This window comes from Schistocerca nitens, chromosome 6, assembly GCF_023898315.1.
Source record: "Schistocerca nitens isolate TAMUIC-IGC-003100 chromosome 6, iqSchNite1.1, whole genome shotgun sequence".
NCBI lineage: Eukaryota > Metazoa > Arthropoda > Insecta > Orthoptera > Acrididae > Schistocerca > Schistocerca nitens.
The window spans coordinates 430121445-430147535 of NC_064619.1; positions in this window are offsets into that span (position 1 = coordinate 430121445).

Below are 26091 nucleotides of genomic sequence, written 5' to 3' on the forward strand. Positions count from 1 at the left end.
GCACGTATATATGAACTATTATTTTCGATGTTGGTTTGCTGTCGATTCGGATGAGAGCAACCCTATCATTGAATTGTTCACAGTAACACACTATCTGTCCTACCTTCTCACCCATAACAAATCCTGCTCCGGACTTACTATTTTTTGGTGCTGTTGGTATTACTCTATACTCGTTTGACCAGATATCCTTGTTTAAAAATGATCAGAGAGCAGCGGTGGATTTAAAAAATACCCTTAAAATCGTAAATTTGTAACATCTACAGTTATTTAAAACAAGTTCAGCGTTAACAATGTACTACCATATAGTTGCAATTTACTGCGAAATAGAGCTTCGGGGTAGCAGTCAGCTGTGTCCTCCGAACAAGACACAGCCAGGGTAAAACCACCACATGCGCAAAGATGCGAGCTGGTGCAGGGCCTTACAGAATCGCCGCTTGCACGGGATCCACCAGCGCCACGGACGGCGCTGAGGATGACGATATCGACTTCTCCTCGGCCAATGACCGGACGACAATGGAGAAGACTACTCGGAAGATAGGAGAGCATCCCTCGTCCACTTGGTCACAGATCATCCATAATCCAGGCTGACTTGGACAGGGAATGTCGTTTAGTGAACTCTTAGAAGTGAACATACAGTTGTTGTAAATTGTATTTGCTATGTACTGTGAAGTTTACCTACTACTATTTGCACTCAGCCATTGAGGTCTTTTCTTGTCTCATGTTACATGCAGTGTTGCAGACTTCATTATTCAACAAGCCACTGGGATAAGTAAAGCCTTTAACTCATTTGTGTGACTTCGTTACTAATTTGTAGGAATATTGTAGAACCTTCGTTCTCCTGCCCTATTACCTGACCCTGTAATAGTGGCAGGGGGAAATTGTGTTAGCGGTGTACAGTACCAGAAACCGTTTCGCGAACTCACAAACTCGTCTCGCCGTAACGACAGTGGCAACTCGACCTAATCAGTAGCAGCGACAAGGCATTTGCAACACTGGCGACGACGGTTTTCAAAACAGTTACACTAATTGTGCTTCATATTGGCGCAACAAGAAGTGTGCTAGAACACTCGTTTGAATGAGGGAACCCAACGAAACACATAATAATAAAAAAGCATTAAAACAGTAACTGTTTATCGTTCTTGAAATAATCAATAGCCACAGCCACTCAGTGGGCCATACTAGTTAACACAAAGTCTCTTAATGTCAATTAATAGCTAATGACCTTTTTTTACAAAACACATTCACCTTGTTTGGTTAGATAAAGCTTCCGCCACCCAATGTAGCGTGGCACGAAACAACTCTCTAGCGAGCCGAATATCACGTGTACTTCGAACAAAACAGATCAGGCAACATCGTCTGTAACCCACTGCAGCTTGGCACGAATAACCTTTCTAGAGAGCGGAATATGCCCTATACTTTAAACAAGACAGGTCACACCATGGCTCGAAATCATATAGCGCATGAAGAATCCGTTCGTGAGTCCCAGTTGGTGAGCTGAACACATAGCAAACGGCGTCCGTCCAGCAAAGGCTGTCCATCATATGTTTGCTTGTTGACCGATAGACACAAACTGAGAGCCTCCCGGAAAGCAGTGTCGCAGAAGCGGCCATGGAACGCGCTCTCAGCAGTTGCGGCCGAAGCCGAAAAAACTCCGGAAACGCGTGCTGGAGGCGGCGGAACCATTGGGCGGGGACTGAAAGTGGCTCCCGGAAGTGGGGAAACTGAATCATCAGAAATGGAGTCCCGAAATGATGTTGCTCTGCCAAATTTATTGTTTTGTCATTCTTCGTCAAGCGTCCAGTCGACAGACTTGGTTGGCTGCAAAAGGCAAATGCCAGTGCTAAGTGCTGCGTTTTTCCGTGGAGCGAGTGGTTTTCTCCACATTAGCAAGGTATTTTGTAAATTCCTGCCTTCTGAAATAACAAGTGGCCATTCACTGAGCTCAGGGGTCCTAAAATTTCTATTTCTTGCCCTACTAAGACGAGCCAATCCCCGTGATTATTAGATTATTTTCTCTCTTTACATACTGAAGTACAGATTAATGTCCTCATACACAGGGTGTTCATTTTAACTGGAATTTTAATTGAAATATCTGGAACACTACTCTCGGGAGGGGGGCGGGGGGGTGGCTGGGGGCCACTTTGAAATTTTCAGCAGGAATCTCAGTTTTCTATTGAAGATTACGATTATACACCAAAATCTTCATACGTATGGTCTGAAGAAGCGTTTTGTAGGTTTCGTCACAGATGGAGCTGTAAGCGGAGGAGTAGAAGTGAGTACACAATCGTAATTTACGACATGTTACTCAATGGCCCTCGAATATCCAACGGCACATGGAATCCCACCTCCATGCTGCGATGGTGGGGCAGGCCAGTATTTCATAACTTCTAATTGTAAACCGCATTCGCAACGTTGTATTCCTCCGACATGTGAAACAGGGGACTACGTGACGCGCCGCCGTGGCCGCGTAACGGACTATAACGTATCAGTAACGGGCAGTACATTGCAAACTGGAGTTAATCAGTCGTGCACGTGTAGAACAGACAGAGACTCTAAACATTACAATACTTGCGCAGTGTTTACCGCCTGCACACCTACCTATCATTTGGAGGAGAGACGTGCAAGTGGACGAAGAATATTTTAACCACAGAAGAATGTACGAGAAATGTTGGGCTACTGTTGCCTTGTATTCCGTGCGTTATCCATAAAAAAACTCGCTGTCATTCGTTCATTTACAAGGTCGTGAACACATTTGTGTCTGATGGCAGGCTATAGAACGGCAAAAAGAAATGAAGAAAACGTTTTACAGGAGAATATAATGAAATAGCTGTACTAGTGGCAGTGCACCACAACCCACTGATAAACGCCTCGCAATTACACCGCGATTCCGGTAGGTTCGTAGGTAGTATTATCACAATACTGCATCGCCATACGTATCATCCATAACATGAGTCACTCCATCAAGATCTTTATTCCGCGGATTCCCATAACCGGATTGTGTTTTGCGAATGGACACGTCAACAAATGCAAACGACCCCCACGTTATTTGCGAATCACTGTTCTCCGACGAGTCTACATTCGTAAATCATGGTATCGTTAACCGGCACAACATGCATTGCTGGAGTGTAGACGGCAAGTTGACCATCAACCTCCTTAGTCGGTTAACGTATGGTGTAGCATCTTGGGGAACAACGTGATTGGGGCGTATTTTATCTACGGCACTTTGAATAGGCGAAAATATCGATCGTTTCTGTAACAAAAACTACCGGTAATCTTGATGCCCCGGACGTGCGACAACATGTGTCGTATGAGCAAGACGGTTGCCCAGCACGTTATGCAATTAGAGAACTGCAGATGTTACACCATTTTTACACTGGTCGGTGGATGAGCAGAACTGGCCTTATAATTGACCCTCTAGGTCGACGTATTTCACGTAGCCGGATTTCTATTAATGGGAGTATTTATAAGACAAGGTGTACCAGCAAGTGCTAAAAGGCCGTGAAGACACGGTAGACTGTAGCAGAAACATCTGTGCTTAGATTCCCGCAGATATGCTTCTGGCCTGCGTAACGTCATTTTAAAAGCGGATCACTAAGTGTACTGCGGAAGGCAGTACTACGTTAACACTTACTCTAACTGGAGAAGTAGAGTAGCGTCTGCCTCGAGCCACGGCCTTAGTGGCGCATCGAGTAGTCCCCTGTTCGCTACGCCGGAGAAATACAACTTTGCGAATGGGGTTCCCAATTACAAGTTACGAAATACGATCTTGTTCTACATTCGCAGCAAGCAGATGGGGTCTCACGTGCCACTGGATATTCAAGGGCCATTGACTACCATGTCGTAAGTTACGATTGTGCACCCTTTTCTATTCCTCTTATTACAGCACCATGTGTGGCGAAACGAAGAAGATGCTTCAGACAGAAAGGATTTTGCCGTAGAATCGTAATCTATAGCAAAAAACGGGGGTTCCCACTGAAGATTGCGAAGTTGCTCCCCACCTCCACGCACAGGCTTAGGTAATTGTAACATTGGCATATGCGCAATGAGATGTGTCGCTGGTGTGAGAAACTGACTGCTGTAACCCACTACTGGGTGCCAAATTCAATAAAGAATACATAGGAAGAAAATAAAAGCGAGTTTGGCGTCTGTTGGAAATCATAGGAGTATGTGACAAGATTGTTGTGAGGCTTAGATGATAGAAAATGTATTTCGAAACAGTACGTTGTAACAGGGTTGTAACTACAGTCTTCTTGAGGAAAATGCAGGTATTTGAAAGTTATCATATATGTAGAAACGTAAGTAAATTGTGACCATGTTCCACGGCACTTAGCCTTTTAGAGTAGTTTCTATTTACAGGACGAAAGTAAAGCAGCGTCAAAGTGCGCCCTGCGAAAATGTGTTAAGGATTCCCAATGTAACTACTACAGCCGTTTACGTAATGGGTAGCCTAACAGGAACGAATAAAATCCGAATGCGAGTCCGGTTTTGGTATATGTACCTGTTATGTGACCTACTTGATGTAATGGACATTAACTTTTAGCTGCTGTAACTCTTGGCTATGTACTGAAACGTTACGGAATCTTCATCGAATAAGCTCAAAGGAATGAAATTTTCACTCTACAGCGGAGTGTGCGCTGATATGAAACTTCCTGGCAGATTAAAACTGTGTGCCGGACCGAGACTCGAACTCGGGACCTTTGCCTTTCGCGGGAAAGTGCTCTACCAACATTTTTTTTTAAATCTCGTTTTGTTCTATATTGTTCGTTGAATATGTTTGGGGCGGACGTCCAATGACACCCATTTAGGTTCTTCGTTGATCTGTTCACTCAGTTTTTTTGCTACAGAGGGTACGTAACCCTCTGACCGAACACGCTGAGCTACCGTGCCGGCACCAACTGAGCTACCCAAGCACGACTCACGCCACGTCCTCACAGCTTTACTTCTGCCAGTACCTCGTCTGCTACCTTCCAAACTTTACAGATGCTCTCGCAGGAGAGCTTCTGTAAAGTTTGGAAGGTAGGAGACGAGGTACTGGCAGAAGTAAAGCTGTGAGTACGGGGCGTGAGTCGTGCTTGGGTAGCTCAGTTGGTAGAGCACTTGCCCGCGAAAGGCAAAGGTCCCGAGTTCGAGTCTCGGTCCGGCACACAGTTTTAATCTGCCAGGAAGTTTCAAGCTCAAAGGATTCAGAACTGAGCTTGCTGATACACTGTGAAAAACTGAGCTTAAAAGAACTCAAATTGACGAGTACCACACTGTCTTTACTTGCTCTTTGAAGAGATGTGAGACAGGACAAAACCAATGACAGACGGGACTGACAAATAACGATGTTAACTACTAGCATGCTAAGGATTCTTAAAAATGAAGCTCGAGACTTGTTGTTTATTCCTTAATTTCAATAAAGAGAATGGGTTTTGTTGCCTGTCACATAAAAAACGTTAAACAAAATAAAGTTTACGTGCATAAAGAATAGTACACAAATATTTATTAAGGGAAATGGAAGTTCTTAGACGCTTCAGTCCCCCAGCAGGAAATTCATACCTTACTGCGTGCTCGCATCATTCGGCGGGGAACAAGAATCTTTAATGAAATATTTACAAATTGATTTTTATCCTAGCTGCAACATGATATGGTGAAAAATCTTAGTCAATGTTTAAAAATGAATTAACTGAAAGGCTAAAATGCAGATGACCATTTTATATCTACATATTCACCACACGAAACGTTTAATCCTAGCGACTTTCTGAATATCTCGTTAATTGGTTATGGATCCTTAAAAGTGTTGTATCAACCAGCTAGAGGAGACAACACCATGAGCTAGCCTCGCCTCATCCGCTCTTTGAAGAAGTCCAGCAACGAAGTGTGGCGACATTGAAACGTCCCCTTAGAACGATTATACATGACTCTCCTTAAACTGACACACAATATTTTTAGCGCAACGCAATCTGACTTTCAAAAATCCCTACAAAAGAATGGCGCTGACTAACATTAACCTATACCTTTCACAAATCACTTACCTCACAAAAATCTTCGTTACTCAAGCTACAGCAATACAGCGAGTGCCACTACTGCCAGCTAAATAAAAGATTCAAACTACCGAAGGCACTAACTACTGATATGCATAGTTAGCAAATGAAAGATTTTGATAAAGAACAAACAATGTATTTACCTCACTAGTGTTCAAAGGTCATAATATATATAGCAGTTCATGACAACCAGTCTTACAAATTTCAGAACTCCGCCATCTCTCTCCCCACATCCACCACTGCTGGCGGCTCACCTCCAACTGCGCAACAATACGCGCTGTTCACATCCAGCTACCCAACACTACAATGGCAGAGAACAATGCAAACTAGCCACAGACTGCACACAGCACAGCCAGTGAGTTTCATACAGAGCGCTACGTGGCGTTACCAATAAGAAAACCTAAACAGCCTACTTACATAGCCCCCATGCTTCCCATAAAAAATTTTACAAACTGTTTTGGGCAGTGGCCAATAATGATTTGATAAAATTCTTCATAATTACAATAACGAAGATATCAAATGCACACACTTATTGATACAATGTTGGTCAAAAACTAAAATTTTCTCACAGTCCATAAAGACTGTCCTGATCATTCATCGCAGTAAAATTGCAGATTTTTTTCAAAGTCTGAGCAGTAAAAGAAAATGCACAGGGAAGTAGTGGATTTCCATGCAGTCTTGAAGAAGTAGTGTTGTCCTTCCAACGGAAAGACAGAGCTGACTCTTGACATGCAGACAGGTAGTGGGCCATAACAGAGCAGACCCACAGCAGAGTCAGTCGAAGTTTTAAGAATACTGGTAGGTAGGTCATCACAGAGCAGACCCACTATAGTCTTGGTAGAGAGTATGGGATTGTTGGCCCATCAAACGTGCAGACCGACTGTAGTCCTTGTAGAAATAATGGTACTGGTGGGCAATCAAAGATGCAGACCCACTGTAGTCCTTGTAGAGACAGCCAGCAGCCATCTGTTGCGACTGTGCAGGTGCACAATCACCATCGAAGAGTCTTGCGGAGAATATAGCAAGTCCATAAACCACCACATGTCCACTCACAAAAAATTTGTTTGAAATGTCCTTAGAACCAGCAATGCTGTTATCCAGTCCCTTGCTGAATTATTAACACACGTGCAAACACTATCATTCCCTACTTCTCACATATTGTCCATATACTATGACCAACAGAAACGTGTGCAGTGAAATGAAATTTACAAGTTACTTAATTTGATGAACTGGTGTCAATTACTATTTTATAACATAAGAATACAATTACTAAGGTACAAAATACATCATTAAAGAACATAACAATACAGATAAATTTGTAGTAGTACAGGCTTTACAAAAGAATAGAAATAAACAGATACATCAGTGTTACAGGAATTATGACATAAGTACATACATAAAAGATCAGAATAACTTTTGAAACATCAACTTCACACATGAGCATTAAAACAGAATTTACAAAGTAAATAACATATTATTAATGCAAATTATATTTGAGGATAACAGTATTCCTCATCATAGTTCATGTAGCTGAGTATTAGAAAAATTCTACAACATAAGTCTTATCAGATAAACATATAAAGACAGGAAGAACACAAATACACAAGGGAACACAAACACATAGTGGGATAACACAAGGAAAGGACATGGTTTGTTTTACTGCAGTATTTTGCAAACAAAACTTTCTTTACTTCTCGGAGATCTCCCTTCGTTCTTCATTATTTCCAAAAAGTCCTATCTATACCTGCTTCCTGTACTTTTCTCGTATAGCCTCTCAGTGCATTTCTTCAAATTCATCGCAACTCATTCTCTTATAGGCTACCCCCTCTTAAGCTAACTTAAATCTACTGAGCTCAGATGTTAAACTAAGGGACGAGGCAATGCAGCAGCACAAAACAATTAACACAAACAGCAATGACAAAAAAATGGAAAATTGCAAAGCAAGCTACAGTAAATCTAAATTACCAAGCAATGCAACATTACAAGTAATATGAGCCAATGTGCAGCAAGAAGAAAAATAAATCAGTAGTAAAACTAGCTTAACAGAGTATTACAAAGTAAAATTTAGTAGCACTATGCCTGGCAAACAGCAGCAGCAAATGCAATAACTTATATCTGAACATGACATAGCTCAAGCAGAAAAAATATTATAGTAAAGATGGCCATGTCTAATACCTATGTCACATCTTAACACTAGAGTGATGCATCACTGTAACTTTCTCTAGCAGACAAGTTACCAAGCCACTGACAAAAATTATGTATGCAATTCCTGTGAAGTGGAAATGTCTTTTTGTGCTCCCTCATTTTTTTTGAGTACATCCATCATAAAGTTATTTTTTACTGGATCTGTAGGCATAAAATATTTATATTAGTACATCTATAAAATTTTATTTTAACCAATGCTGCTGCAGCTAGAAACTTGATATTAAACAAAATGAGCAAACTCTCAACTAGAAAGACAATAGATGTAAAATGTTTGTCATCATTTCATTAGGCACTTTAGTAAATATCATAAATTAAAAGCTCCACAGTATAATCATATGTTTTCAACTTTGAGCGTGTCGTATTTGCGATGCTTTCTACAAAGAAATGTCAATTGCGAGGATAATGGCCTTCCTTTTTTTTCCACCTGTGCCTCTGAAAGGCACACACTAATGGCTTTTTTCCAGGTGACTGTCGCGCAGCTGCCCACAACGCATTACGTGCAGGTGGTCACTTAACTTTCTTACAGAAATACGTACAACAGCAGTTTCCGCTACAGTGACAGTCTCATATAAAAATATTTCACAGGTCAAGAATTTGTGTTACAAATCTGTAGAAACAAAATCCTATTGATATAACAGAGTCCAAAAAATTTTCGTCGGCATTGTAATATATTCACCCATTGACATACATTTCATAACTCTTAAAGTACGATTCTTGGTTTCCAACAACCTTTTTCAGAAACCAGAGTCCCTAACCACTACTCATTATTCCTTACCTTATTCGTCGACACTTCTTCAATATTTCATCATAACAGATACATAGCATACTCAAATAACTCATATAGCTTCAGCTTATTGATCATAAGCATACCGCAACAGCATAATACACATAGTCATCGTAATAATAACATCATAACACCTCAGTTAACTCTCAAAATCGTCGTAGCTTCCTCCAATAATTTCAAAACCTAAAAAAAATTCTCTGCTCATTTCAATAGTGTCATCTACCTCAAACGTACTTTAAAAAAATGATCCCATACCAAATACATCATTCAAAGCTCTCATAGTATCACAATGGTTCCAAAAAAATATGAACAGTTCACAAAGTACAGACAAAATACAATTTCGTAAGTGTGAAGTTATCCAACTGTGTAATTACGTAAACATTTGTCACTGATGTAATAAAAAAATGTTTGTTTCTCTCTTAAATAATCAGGTACCTGTGTAATTCAGTGTTGGAGAAATATGGTACCGATGTGTAAAGTTGTATAAGCAAATACCATATTAGCTAGGGCTCCTTGTGCTTGCCACACACATGGTACACAAAGTAAATGTGTACCCCCCTGAGGATTAATGTAATTATACCCTCAGGTGTTACAGATTACAGCAATGGAGTGAAATGTATCACAGAAAACCTTTGTATCATTGCACTTCAAATATCTTTAAAAATAAATGTTTTAAGTACAAAATTAATCACTCAAATATGTGTACTGTAGCGCTAAACTGTGCATCTTGTTGTAAGATAATCTCTGTGGAAGTGTCGTAGTTATCGTCCTCCGAAAGCTAAATTCTGCAGAAGTCAATGTACTTACCTCATCATAAACGAAAGTGAAATTCTTTGCGTATAGATATCGTAGTTATTACGTACCTTACCATGATCAAGAAAGTACTGTAATATAACGTATTGTTGTGCTATGGAAAAGGCTGTCTCATTGTAGCTACAGCACAAAAGTTACTACTAAAACGTGTTTTACTTTCCAGAATAATACAGAAAAACTGTGCAGATATAGAACAGAAACACTAAAAAAGCAACATTGTAAATTGTCACTCATTAGTAGCGTCTTGATAAAATCGTGTAGCTGTCACATAAACTAACCACTGTGTCATCTAGTATCTCACAGAAAGTACTTTAAATCCTGAAAGTATTTTCAAGTAAACAAAAATGTTGCATTAAAATCTCATTAGCAGTACTGGTAAATGTTCTAAGTATGTGAGCCTTATAGTCGTTATGTAATCATGCAACTAACAAGCAAGAATGTACAAATAACAACATTGTGTCGTCTGTTCATTATAGCAATGCATTCGTAATTTCTGTTTAAATAAGTTCTCTTGGTTCTTGACTGGATATTTAACTTCAAACATTGTTGCATGTTAACTAATTCTAAGTCTGACAAAGCATACTAGTAATGTGAAGTGAAAAATTTTATAACAAAGACTAAGTTAAAAAGCAGATTATCTTTCAATAAACGGTTTTAAATGTAAAATATAGTGTAAACCTTTACTCTTTCTTCAGTACGCAACAAATCAACTTGAACACAAATTATCATGCGGTATATGTCGGTAAAGAATACTGGAATTTTTCTCAAGGTTAGCGTCCATGTTATTTTTCTCGGAGCCAGCCGGCGCACGCGGCTGCCTGCGGTGCGAGTCATTGTCTGTCTCTTTGCTGTCGCGCGTCATAATTAGGATTAGGAGACCTAACTTCTACAAATTCACCTTGTCGAGAGGGCCCTGCTCTGTTTGAATCCCGCCAGTTCTGATGCAATTCAGGTCTCTCGTTTTGTCGGTAGTTTACATAGTTTCTTGTTTGTCAGTCATGTGGTGGAGAATTTCTCCTAGAATCGTAACTGCGTGCTGAACTGTTGCATCTGAAGTTATTCTGTCTCCCTTGATAATAATTGTTTTTGTTCCCATATTGTCTGTTTCTATGGTAATCTCTGTCATATTCATTACTATGGAAATGCGATCTTTCTCTGTAACTATTATTACTCTGCCAACGGTTATCATACGGGTGGTGTCTTTTTTGGTCACGATTTGTGTTATGAGAATAGCCTTGTCGTGTCCAGTTATTATTTCTTTCATCGCGGAATTGCGACGGATGTGACCTGTTATTGTTGTGTTCCTGTTTTCGCATCCCGCGACTGTCTGTGTCAATTTCTAATTCTTGTAAGAGTCCCTGAAAAGCTTCAATGTCGTCTTTGCAACGTCCTGCCAAAATAATATTTCTTAAATGTTCAGGTAGTTTGATTAAGCAAATGCGGATGAGCTCTGAGGGGCTGTATGGGTTTGAAAGATACTGATTCTTATGCAACATGTCTTCAAAATATTTCATAAGACTGGAAAATTCAGATTGTTCGAAACGTTTCATCATTATGACGCTATGTTTTACTTGGTCTTGTGTAGCTTGAGACCAATACGCTGAGAGGAAGGCATGATAAAATTCTCCTTCACTATGACAATTGTGAATGACCGATCGCATTCTTACAGCTGGTTCGTTCTCTAAGTAGCCACACATAAATTCTAATCTGTATTCTAACGGTCAGTTGGGAGGAAAACAATGAGAGAATTGATGGAACCATGCTTGTGGATGAATGTCGTTGCCAGAATTCTTAAATGTTTTGAATTTACGTGTAGTAATGAACAGCTTATAGTCAAAACCATCATGTCGGCGAGTCGCATGTCGGCCATTGTTACGTCGTTTCAGCGGTTCCATCTCAAAATTCGGTGTACCTTGCCAATTTCTTTCATAATTTCCGAAGTGTCCTGTGTTATTATTTTGTGGTTGTTCCGTATTTCTATGTCCCTCTTCCCGTACTGGGGCGCGAGTGTCCGCTGAAATATGTAATTTTTGTATTAGTTGTGCCAACTGATCTTGTACTTCCCGGATTTCTCTTTTGTACTGTGTATTGATTTGATTTTGGTTTTGTTTGAATTTTCTAATTTGTTCATACTCTTCAGTGTCCGTGAAGGCTACAGGTCTTGTGTCATTCAGATCATCATCTACCTTTGTAGATAAGTTAGTGAACTGATCTGAAAGTTCGGCTACTTAATCCGTTAGTGAAATTATTTCCTCTATGTGTTTTTCTGACGCAAGTTTCAGAGTGTCCATTTGTGTTGAAATCGTATCTGCTGTGTCTTTTAAGTTTTCCTGAGTTTTTGCAAGTTGCGTAACCGAATCGGTAGATGCAACTGAGTCAATTTTAGCTTGCAAGGTGTTGTGATTTTCATGAACAATTGTTTGCAGTTCTTTTATGGCTGCTTCGTGATTCTGTAATGCATTTTCATGACGCGAAAAAATAGGTTGGAAATGCTCACAAATTGGTGTTCTTACGTCATTACAGACTTTTTGACATTTCGATTCAATGTTATGTAACTCAGTAGTTAAATCTTCACGTGTTTGTTCAAGTGTTGTGTCTAACTGTTGCTGTGTTTGTCTCTGGTATTGTTCCATTGTGTCTAACTTTTGAAGATTTTGTTCCATTGTGTCTAAGTTTTGAAGCTTTTGCTGGGTTTGTCTCTGATTTTGTTCCATTGTGTCTAACTTTTGAAGCTTTTGTCCCATTTGTTGCATTAATTGTAATAACAATGCACTGGTGTCTGAAACATGTTCCTCGGTGCTTTTCGGCAGTGAATTTGCACCGGCAACATTCACATTTTGACAAGCGGAAAATGTGTCTTGACTCATTTGAGAAAACGGTGAGAACCCAAAACCTGAGTATACAGTATTTGCAATATTGTGTTCTGTCATTCACGATTCCTAAGGTGAACTGTTGCCGACCGATCGATCGATTATGCTTCCCTGTTCACTAATTGTTTCACTGCCTACACCATTATTTGACGCCCGCTCCATTTCCTTATGCACCGTTACCAAATTACTACTTTGAATATTATTTAATTCATTACACGGTGGCGCTAACACACTGCTTTCGTCTTCACTGTCATTTCTCAGTTTACTTTGGAGCCTAGTACTACGTTTTTCACACGCCGTTATTTTCACAATATTTCACACGACAACACAGAAAAACAGAATTTGAAGAGCAAATATAAGAGAACACATTAACATAGCACTGAAAATAATATCTAGTTAAGTGCAAGCGCAGCTGCGAAATACTCGCAAATTTACATGGGTGCCACACCTGTTTTACTGTACAACAATGAAAGACTGCAACTACAAAGGAGATTCTCTCTACAATTACGCGCTAGCAATAAACAAAATCTACACTAATTAAACAAACTACAAGAAAAAAAATCAGAAGATTCCAGTGAGGTATCCTCGGCTAAGGGTCGACATATGAAACGTCCCCTTAGAACAATTATACATGACTGTCCTTAAACTGACACACAATATTTTTAGCGCAACGCAATCTGACTTTCAAAAATCCCTACAAAAGAATGGCGCTGACTAACATTAACCTATACCTTTCACAAATCACTTACCTCACAAAAATCTTCGTTACTCAAGCTACAGCAATACAGCGAGTGCCACTACTGCCAGCTAAATAAAAGATTCAAACTACTGAAGGCACTAACTACTGATATGCATAGTTAACAAATGAAAGATTTTGATAGAGAACAAACAATGTATTTACCTCACTAGTGTTCAAAGGTCATAATATATATAGCAGTTCATGACAACCAGTCTTACAAATTTCAGAACTCCGCCATCTCTCTCCCCACATCCACCACTGCTGGCGGCTCACCTCCAACTGCGCAACAATACGCGCTGTTCACATCCAGCTGCCCAACACTACAATGGCAGAGAACAATGCAAACTAGCCACAGACTGCACACAGCACAGCCAGTGATTTTCATACAGAGCGCTACGTGGTGTTACCAATAAGAAAACCTAAACAGCCTACTTACAACATGTCCTGTAACCACTTTTGCCGGCCGAGTGCTTCTTTGGTACAGTTGCGCGCACCTTTCGATGTCCCGCGCCTGACGATGCTGTCTGCGTGTTTCTGCTCAGTGTTTTGCAACTTCACTGCTCGGCATTAATACTGGGACGTTGTTGGGTGCTTTAATGAGAATCTGAAGCCGGGCGCAAGCCTGAAACAGATCCAGCTGTGCCCTTCTGTGTACTCCAACGAGGAAAGGACGTGGACCGTTCATGTAATTTCCGACGTCCTGACAATCCCTGAGTCTGACGTCATGCAGGATAATCGCCTCAACACATAACAATAGTAAGACAACTAAGCATTATTTGTTGTTTTATAAAGAAATAATTGACAAAAGAAAATGGAACATGATGATTCAAATTATTAAAAGAGGTATACGCTACATGGAATTACAGGCGATTTGCAATAAACACACGAACCAAGAGGGGACGTTAGTGGGAGAACACGATTAAAAAATGTTTAACCAGGAATTTCAGAATTTCTCCTCCACTGCTCAGCTAATATATCGAAGAAACAAAGATAAACTAAAATAGAACTTCAAGAAGGTAAACAAAATCACTTGATAGGTGAGAAGCGCAGAGATATAATAAGGGGAGACAACGCTAAAGACTAAAGCTGTACGTTGCTTTGAAACCGGCGCCGCAATGTTAATTGCCCCATAACATTAGCAGAGCACTGTTTACGGCTACCTCTTGTTCTTATATCCGTCATGTGCAAGTAACTTTTGTTTTTAATAGCAAATGTTACAGTACTGTCTATAGTAACAAGGTATTTTCAGACATATTTCTTGTCTTAAATGCCCGTTGGTCCAACAATATGGCAGACGTGGCACACACGCTCAAGGATACTTCAACTCAATAAAGACAAGGCAATAATTACCAATCAAACACAAACTCTGGCTTGTAATCTGCAACAGATTTCATTTAACAATTGCATGCCAACAGCAAAATCACGTTAGCCCAGAATAAAATACATAATTGCCCTAGAATTTGAACATTACCAAACAGACAAAATGTCTACGGGCGTCAAAGCCCACGCGAAACAATAAATAATTTTAAAACCATCTTTACTTAAATCTTAAGAACCATACAAACAATAAATGCTTTACTGAAAGAAACTTCCACAGACGCCAGATACATTTTAAGATAAACAGCAAAAACAACTGACAATTTCTCTTTCCGAATAAGACATTAAAATCCCAGTACAATGAAAGGCATCTTTCAGATATTACAAAATTTCAGTGACAAGTAATGGCACATCAGAGGTGCGGGGAAACTACTGCTCAGATCGAGTCAGAACGAAAACTGAAAAGAACGGTGAAGAAGGAAAGGCAGACACGTCTCGGCGTCAAAGGAACAAATAAAAAATAGTCAACTTCGCCTAAGAACTGGAGTCTACTAATAAACACTGCGACCGCGCTATCGGCTACAATTCAAACTGGTCGCCGCCAAGGCGTCGTCCCCTAGTTAAACGACCAGCTACAACGGACGACGTGCACCGCTGACTATACCACTGAAACAACAACATAAAACTACACAGCAAGTTGGCAGTATCCAGAGTAACACAATCCATAAACATTAGAAAAAATTCAAAACTGGAATACGGCCACAAGAGTCCCACAAGCCATTCACATTCAGAATAATGTGTGCAGACAGGCTTATTACACCCACAGCAGGAAGTGATAATACACTCAAATGAATAAGAAGCTGATCACGCACTCGCAGCTTAACTCATAAAATAACCCCAGAGCCGATTAATTATATAAGCACACACTCAATAATTACGATACGACAGGAATCTATCACACAATAAATTTTTCATCTTCAAACCCCTGCTTGTTTACCTCTGAACACATTACGTAAATACCAGCAGAGAGCCACAAAATCAAACCCGTGGTTATTTCGGAGTGTACAGACATGCACTTAGATATACACTCCTTACCCGTATCTCAAGTGCGTCCAAAACAGGCAAATCTCATTTATACAGGTAACCACCGTTCAGTAAGTCGTGCACCAGTAGTCATTACGAAACAGAGAACATGGGCGTTCAAACATTGGGAGAGCTGTTAACTGCAAATAGCACGAAATTCAATATACATATATACAACAGGACTTCAAGAACCTCAATAATTCCCTCCGTTTGTTCTGTAGCGCATCCGGTTGCAGACTGATATATTCTAAAGCCACTTTCACATGTTCACGTCGGGATCATGGCCCTCTCACTAGATGCAGTACACACTCGCCGACCGCACGCACGTCTTCGTTCGCAGCCCCACTGCCCATGTGACAGAAAGTGCATTCGCAAAGAGTGACCGCCGACAACCAGACTGCATGCACACCTGAGCTCCACCCAACCGACCAAAATCCGCCTTCTCCCTACAGCGTCGTGCTCTGAAATAGCCGAAAAGCGACCAAAGAGGAAAACCGCGGTCACGCGATACACATTTGATCGCAGAGATCTTAAATGAAGACAGAGAGGCAACTGACTACAACGGCGACACGTATCAAAGACGCACTTCACTTCGTTGACGTAAGTTTCATTTTATTATGTTTCGAATATCCAAGAAGAGGAGTATGTGATGAGAAAGGGCTGACTTCGTAATACAGCATCTTCCTCAATAAGGATAGACGAAACTGATGTTCAGCCTGTGTTCTGTTCCCATAAATGCTGAGAACATATTTTGCTATGCTTGGTCGGTTTCCAATCTTCCCTCGTCTCAGCGTTTACCCTGAGAATGTGGTTCGTTAACACTTTAGACATTAATAAGAATGGCAAATCTCAGCAGCGGATATACGTTTCAGGAAACAACATGCGTGACGCGATTTGGCGATTTGGAGGAGCCAGTTTTTCGCACCTGACGATGGTCAGTGACTGAACCCATTAGATAGTTAATACATCGTTTATATGCACCCAAATGAATTTCCTGAAAGTTGAATAAGAATGAGTAGTATACCCGCAAATGCAGCACGATGACATTTTTTATCAAAAAACTTCCACCAGATGCTCATGCTTCTGGCGACAAATGTGACGAACTTCGGCTTCAACTTTTGTGGAGTCATGATAGTTCCCATTATTATACCTCCATGGGCACGAGGCATACATCTTTGACCACAAAAACGTAACATGGGTAAGGAATCGTAATTAAATTGAGTCACATGTACAGTCAGAGTGTAATAAGAATTTATACTTCGACCCATTGTACATTTTAAAGTTTTCCCACTCATGTTTAACTAAACACATCATTTTCGACGCATTCTCACATGAGAAAGTAGCTGATCAGTTATTATTAAAAGTTATTGATTGAGTCACGCCTGAGTTCTATGTAGCGAATCCTATGACGACGTAACTGCGTGGATTCTTGTAGCTGGCTGTACATTAGAGATAAGTCAGTAGTTTGAGAGCAATAAACTCATTCGACATGAAGTATATCCGTTGCACTCGCAGAGGATAACACTTTGAGCACCTGTGGTTTCTCCCTGAAACCACTATCATGGAGTACCAGTGAACCAGTCGGTGTGGATATTGTGATACATGATTGTAGGAGATTTAACATGCGATTTTTTTTTTTTTAGTGGCCGTATGGAGGAGATCACTGATAGTGGAAATACTTACTTCTACTGTAATGCAAATCTGAGTTTGAGCTACTGCTTTAACGAGTGATTTCGAAACAAAACGACTGGTACAGTATGTAGTCTTGATACTATACTTATTACACTTTAGGCCCATTTTTGCTTCTTATTTAGGATTGTGATTTGTTTCAGGCATTAAGAATTCATTGATGTTTCAATGTGTGAGGTTGAGTCCAGGTAAAATATGAATTTATTTTCACATGCAATAAATGATAAGTGGGTGAGGTCTGCATGTCCTAGTGGATCCAAAGTGAAATTTCCTCCTCGAAACAACTAATTGTTGACTTTTTGCCATTTTCTGTTTGTATTCGTTGCTTCCTATTACAAAAAAAGTTTTGTGAAAAACCTTAAAATTATATTCGATTTCATGTTGTTTGGACTCAAAGGGTTAAGGAATACTAGAGTTACTGATGTTGCTTATTTGAATATTTACGCTGGTGACTTGAATACAGTTTCTAGTTTCTCCACCGAAATAAGGTTAATTAGTGGGATAACATCACTAACGACGCAAAATAATATTGTCACAAAGGAAGCTGAGTAGTACCGTGGTGTAGTGGGTATGATACTGAACTGTTCAATGAAGGGTCGTGAGTTTAAAACTCCTCTCGACTGTAGCATTTTAATTTCTATATTCGGTTCGACTACATTCTAGAAGTATCTACAAACGTCAAGAATCACTGTACGTGTGTGTGTGTGTGTGTGTGTGTGTGTGTGTGTGTGTGTATGTTCTGGCTGGAGGCAGTTCGCTCCGCGCTCTTGTATGTGCAAGTGCTAAATAAACCTTCGCCAAGTGAAGTTATTGTTCGTCATTCATCTAATTACACCTTCTTCTACGTGCCAATATAAAGTAAAAAGAATAACAGTTTTAATATATTTACTTACAGCGGCGGCCAGTCACATGGCATAGCTGTCTGTGAGATTAAGGTTTTGTTTAACATGTACGTTATTTATACCAGTAGAATGTAAAGATTCATTTCAGTCTATTAGCTTAATCTCAAACCATACGTTTTAGAATACCCTACCATATCTTCAGTTTATCCTCAAGGTTTTAGACTTGCTGTATTATAAGGGGAGATCGTGGTGTCACCGCCAGACACCACACTTGCTAGGTGGTACCCTTTAAATCGGCCGCGGTCCGTTAGTGTACGTCGGACCCGCGTGTCGCCACTATCAGTGATTGCAGACCGAGCGCCGCCACACGGCAGGTCTAGTCTAGAGAGACTCCCTAGCACTCCCCCCAGTTGGACAGACGACTTTGCTAGCGATGGTTCACTGTCTACATACGCTCTCATTTGCATAGACGACAGTTTAGCACAGCCTTCAGCTACGTCATTTGCTACGACCTAGCAAGGCGCCATATTCAGTTACTATAGGTATTCTGAATAGATAATATTCTGAATCATGTACCGTCAAGAGCGACGTTCATCTTAAATGGATTAAAGTTAAGTATCAAACTAGCTACGTCCGCTTTCTGAATTCTGATTCCTTTTCATGTTCCAGACCTCACGTCAGTATAGTCCTTCTCTTCTCACGCCAGCCTGCGTGAGCTGAAACGCATGCATTTCGGCCTCCACTAGTAACACGGTGTTGGCTCTTCTGCCAACACAACAGATATAGTTACATCAATCCCGAATAATTATGAAGAGTTGAAGACGGAGAGTGATTGGTGCGAAATCTCATAGCCGACGTTTGACGTAAGCCAGGCGCCAGTACTGTTTGCTCACGTCTGGAATCAGTGACGCGCGGTGCCTGCAATACATACGTAATGCAGCCTGTGCTGCGGGGTGTCTGCGACCTGCCTCGGAGTCCCGCCGCCGCCTCGGGCGCGCCACTAGCGACCCGCCGCTGGCACTGCCGCCCACCGTCCCCGTCCCGTGGCCTGCTCCTGCCTTGGGTCCCGCGCTCCCCTGAGCGGGGTCGGGCGAGCAGCGGCTGCGTCAACATTTACCTTCACTCCACCGCCAGCGCCAGCGCCGCCGCCCGCAGCCAATGCCGCAGGCGCGGGTGCCCATAAACGCTGCCAGCCCAAACACGATTCTCCTCTCTCGCCCTGTCTGCTTCTCTCTGACGCGTGCCGAGTCTGCGACCCAGAATCGTCAACAACGTCAACACTATCCATTGACTTATCTTAGCAAAACTGTACAGTATCTAGTTTCCGAGATTCTACAGCGGTAAGATGCAGAATCAATCTAAATGTCGTAAGTAATGCCCGTATCGAGCTTCGAAGAAAGGGTTCGATAAATGATGTGGCCTACCAACACAAGTGCAAGGATAGCGTACCAATAGGGACAAGAAACGAAGCATGAAGGGCACCAAAACAGAAATAACAATCATCCATTTATTGCACCATTACACACGCACATCATGATATATGAGACATTATAATTGCCATACTCAAATCTATTATGACAATCAATATGTATCACGAAGGGCAGACACAATGGAGTTTAAGAAATTACAATGGCACATCAACTCCGCTATGACCAACAGTGTGCATAAAGAAGGCCGCACAGTTTTACCAATGTAAGAAATTAAAATAATACTAGCATAAAATTAACTAAAATACCTTCAAGGAAATGTTTATGAGACGAACAGAAGGGTCCGCAAGGGAGGAGGCAACACAATACTTAACTCGGGTGCACCAAAACAAACAACGGACATCAGGCCGCACCAACAACGGACACGTAAGGCAGGCAACTACTCTCTCTGTTGCGGTTCCGCGCGTTCCACCCAAGTAATAGCTACCTGAAACCTTTTAATACTTGGGACAGTACACCAGTGATCAGCAAATTAAAAAAAAAAACAATAACATGACATAAAAATACAGTAATTTAAGAAAATCACGTCATATGACTATAAGCTTAAGGTCTTTCGGTAATTGACAGATTAGGAAACAGGTAAAGGGACATGTGCCACTATTAAATCTTCCATAATTACACTACTAAATTTCTCAGTACCCAAGTTGCAATTAACGCAACAAGAATTAAATCATTTAAGTAATAATGTTACTTTACAATAATAATAAAATCATTTCATACAACAGAGGACCAATAATGGCCCGATCAGTGCTCCCCAGTGAAGCAGTTCACACAAATGGTACTCCATGGCTCCGAGCATACAGCCGCATACAAAATGCAACACAAGCACAGCGACCCGGCGGATTACTAGAACCACCAGGCAGTGAACCAAAATCGTACTAAGCCAAAACAAGGAAATTCTTTTAAAATAACGAGACCTAGCCCCGGCCGGACAACAGACCAAATGCCGGGAAATCCATAAGAAACCTCAGCCAATTTAATACCAAAGCAACAATTTATGAACAATATGCAAAACACAAGACCTCTCATTCCAAAGGCTTCCGTTTAGTCGCGAAGGTGGCTCCGACTCGCTTGCTAAGGTGCCAAGCGTCGTACGGAGTGCCGAATCAAGCTTAACCTTCGTTAACGGAAAGCGCAAGCACCACAAGACAAAATAAACTCCAATCCAACTACGTAAGGCAAACTCTAAGGAGTGCCACTCGAAGAGTATGCACTTGAAGATCAAACATAAAGCACCCAGACAAACGTGCCGCTGAACGAAGCACTTCCATCACCAGCGTCTAGTAGAGCACGGAGAGCAGCGTACCCCATCGATATACATCCATGGGACGGTAAACGAGGGTAGCAATCCCAGTGACGGAGAGACAGGAGGACTAAATGACATCCTGCCGCACATAGAAGGTATTTCAAAACTCAGGCTCGACAAACTACAACAGGCGAGATTTTGCTCCCCTTGCGAATCAAGTTAAACCGGCACACCACGCCGCTGTCCACACTATTAACCGCAAAATCACGGTCCGGTCTTCCCATTGGGCCCCACTCGGCGTCCAGACGCAAACAACGACAACCGAGCCGAACTGTCACCTCTTTTCTCCTCACACGCCTCCAGCTAAGTTCCGCCCAGCGATCACACACGGAAACAACCGCCTAACGCCAAAGCGCCGTCTGAGTGAAAACTCAGCACTAAGATCGATACGGACTTGGAAATAAGCGAACACCGTAACAATATTCTCGCACGATATAGCACTGACCAAAACTAGAATACAATGTCCTGTAGTCCAGAACTGCAAGAGCGCGACAAGTGCGAGGATTGTCGCAGTATGAGTTTAACACCTCATGCATCCAAGTTGCTGACAAGAATAATATACAGAATAATGGGAAAAAGTATTGAGGATCTATAACATGACGATCAATTTAGCTTTAGGAAAGGAAGAGCCAGCAGAGAGGCAGGGTCGACATTGCGATTGACAATGGAAGCAGGACCAATGAAAAACCGAGAGAAGTTTATAGGATTTGTCGATCTAGAAAAAAAGGGTTCGACAATGTCAAATAGTGCAAGACGTTCGAAATTCTGAGGAAAATAGGGGTACTCTGTATGGAAAGACAGGCAATATACAATGTGTGCAACAGCCAAGAGGGGACAGATAGAGTTGAAGGCCAAGAACGAAGTGCTTACAGTAAATAGGGTGTATGACAAGGATGGAGTCTTTCGGCCCTGCTATTCAGCTTATGACATCGACGAAGCAATGAAGGAAATAAATGAAAGGTTCAAGAATATAATTAAAACTCATGGTGAAAGGATTTCAATGAGACGATTTACTGATTATATTGCTGACCTCAATGAAAGTGAAGAAGAAGTACCGGATTTACTCAATAGAATGGACAGTCTAATGAATTCAGAATATGGACTGAGCGTAAATCGAAGAAAGACTGAAGTAACGAGGAGAAGTAGAAAAGAGAACAACGAGAATCGTAGCATCGGAATTAGTAATCAGGAAGAAGGAATTCTGCTACCTATCCAGCAAGATAACCCATGACGGACGGAGGAATAAGGCTATAAAAAGCACTGGCAACACGGACTTTCGTGGCCAAGGGAACTCTAGAAGTACCAAACATGAGTCGTAATTTCAGAAAGTAATTTGGACCACAACGTTGTATGGTAGTGAACATGGACTGTAGAGAAACCGGAAAAGAAGAGAGTCGAACCATTTGAGATGTGGTATAGAAGAATGCTGAAAATTAGTTGGATTGTTAAGGTAAGGAATGAGGAGGATCATGGGAAAATCGATGAGGAGAGATATGTATGGAAAACACTAACAACAAGAATGGGCAGGATGGTAGGATATCTCTTTAAGAAATCAGGGAATAACTTCCATAGAGGGAACTGTAGAGGGTAAAATCTGTAGAGGAAGACAGAGATAGGAATACATGCCGAAAATACACTCCTGGAAATGGAAAAAAGAACACATTGACACCGGTGTGTCAGACCCACCATACTTGCTCCGGACACTGCGAGAGGGCTGTACAAGCAATGATCACACGCACGGCACAGCGGACACACCAGGACCCCCGGTGTTGGCCGTCGAATGGCGCTAGCTGCGCAGCATTTGTGCACCGCCGCCGTCAGTGTCAGCCAGTTTGCCGTGGCATACGGAGCTCCATCGCAGTCTTTAACACTGGTAGCATGCCGCGACAGCGTGGACGTGAACCGTTATGTGCAGTTGACGGACTTTGAGCGAGGGTATAAAGTGGGCATGCGGGAGGCCGGGTGGACGTACCGCCGAATTGCTCAACACGTGGGGCGTGAGGTCTCCACAGTACATCGATGTTGTCGCCAGTGGTCGGCGGAAGGTGCACGTGCCCGTCGACCTGGGACCGGACCTCAGCGACGCACGGATGCACGCCAAGACCGTAGGATCCTACGCAGTGCCGTAGGGGACCACACCGCCACTTCCCAGCAAATTAGGGACACTGTTGCTCCTGGGGTATCGGCGAGGACCATTCGCAACCGTCTCCATGAAGCTGGGCTACGGTCCCGCACACCGTTAGGCCGTCTTCCGCTCACGCCCCAACATCGTGCAGCCCGCCTCCAGTGGTGTCGCGACAGGCGTGAATGGAGGGACGAATGGAGACGTGTCGTCTTCACCGATGAGAGTCGCTTCTGCCTTGGTGCCAATGATGGTCGTATGCGTGTTTGGGGCCGTGCAGGTGAGCGCCACAATCAGGACTGCATACGACCGAGGCACACAGGGCCAACACCCGGCATCATGGTGTGGGGAGCGATCTCCTACACTGGCCGTACACCACTGGTGATCGTCGAGGGGACACTGAATAGTGCACGGTACATCCAAACCGTCATCGAACTCATCGTTCTACCATTCCTAGACCGGCAAGGGAACTTGCTGTTCCAACAGGACAATGCACGTCCGCATGTATCCCGTGCCACCCAACGTGCTCTAGAAGGTGTAAGTCAACTACCCTGGCCAGCAAGATCTCCGGATCTGTCCCCCATTGAGCATGTTTGGGACTGGATGAAGCGTCGTCTCACGCGGTCTGCACGTCCAGCACGAACGCTGGTCCAACTGAGGCGCCAGGTGGAAATGGCATGGCAAGCCGTTCCACAGGACTACGTCCAGCATCTCTACGATCGTCTCCATGGGAGAATAGCAGCCTGCATTGCTGCGAAAGGTGGATATACACTGTACTAGTGCCGACATTGTGCATGCTCTGTTGCCTGTGTCTATGTGCCTGTGGTTCTGTCAGTGTGATCATGTGATGTATCTGACCCCAGGAATGTGTCAATATAGTTTCCCCTTCCTGGGACAATGAATTCACGGTGTTCTTATTTCAATTTCCAGGAGTGTAATTGAGGACGTAGGTTGCAAGTGCTACTCTGAGTTGAAGAAGTTGTCACAGCAGAGAAGTTCGTGGCGCGTAGCGTTAAACCAGTGGTGGTGGTGGTGGTTGTTTGTGTTTAACGTCCCGTCGACAACGAGGTCATTAGAGACGGAGCGCAAGCTCGGGTTAGGGAAGGATTGGGAAGGAAATCGGCCGTGCCCTTTTAAAGGAACCATCCCGGCATTTGCCTGAAACGATTTAGGGAAATCACGGAAAACCTAAATCAGGATGGCTGGAGACGGGATTGAACCGTCGTCCTCCCGAATGCGAGTCCAGTGTGCTAACCACTGCGCCACCTCGCTCGGTTAAACCAGTCCTGAAACACCAATGTCTGATCTTTATCTGGGCCAATGGACGAAATTGTCTCGGAAATAAAAGTAGGTCGAGTACCCCTGGTTCCCATCAAGAATATCTGGAGGTTTCCCTTAGTCATCAGGTGAATGCTGCACCTGGAAATCTCTACCAAAATTAAGCGTCTTTTGGAACAGTTGTCCTGGAGGAAAATGATCAAAAATTAGAATAAAAGTCTTCTTAGCACAAACAGGCCAGGATCACATGTAAGTTACCAAAGTTTAAGATTTATTAATCAGGTGATCGGTTTCGATGTTGATGTGTTCGTCATTAGGCTATTTGAACACAATGAAATAGTAATACAGAGTTTCACACGAGAAGACTTAAGTATTAATATAAATAGTGTAAATAATTTAAGGTACATTTCCACGTTTATCCATAATAATGGCTGGCCTGAGTGGCACGGAGCAGCCCGCCATGTAGCACGATAAACAGTGTTGTCCAACTGCTTGCGGTTACGTAACTGTGGCTCCATTCACTATCTACCGCTTAACATCATTTACACCTATTGCATACGGAGTACGAAATAATTTCGTAATAAGATTGCAGTAAAGGATATCACTTCAATTCGATTCTCTATCGTAAATAAAGTTATACAGGGTGGTCCACTGATAGTGACCGAGCCAAATATCTCACGAAATAAGCGTCAAACGAAATAATTACAAAGAACGAAACTTGTCTAGCTTGAAGGGGGAAACCAGATGGCGCTATGGTTGGCCCGCTGGATGACGCTGCCTTAGGTCAAACGGATATCAACTGCGTTTTTTTAAAATAGGAGCCCCCATTTTATATTACATATTCGTGTTGTACGTGAAGAAATACGAATGTTTTAGTTGGACCACATTTTTCGCTTTGTGATAGACGACGCTGTAATAGTCACAAACATATGGCTCACAATCTTAGACGAACGGTTGGTAACAGGTAGGTTTTGTAAATTAAAATACAGAACTCAGGTACGTTTGAACATTTTATTTCGGTTGCTCCAATGTGATACATGTACCTTTGTGAACTTATCATTTCTGAGAACGCATGCTGTTACAGCGTGATTACCTGTAAATACCACATTAATGCAATAAATGCTCAAAAAGATGTCCGTCCAACCTCAATGCATTTGGCAATACGTGTAACGACATTCCTCTCAACAGCGAGTAGTTCGCCTTCCGTAATGTTCGCACATACAGTGACAATGCGCTGACGCATGTTGTCAGGCGTTGTCGGTGGATCACGATAGCAAATATCCTTCAACTTTCCCCACAGAAATAAATCCTGGGACGTCAGATCCGGTGAACGTGCGGGCCACGGTACGGTGCTTCGACAACAAATCCACCTGTCATGAAATATATTATTCAATACCGCTTCAACCGCACGCGAGCTATGTGCCGGACTTTGGAAGTACATCGCCATTCTGTCATGCAGTGTAACATCTTGTAGTAACATCGGTAGAACATTACGTAGGAAATCAGCATACATTGCACCATTTAGATTGCCAT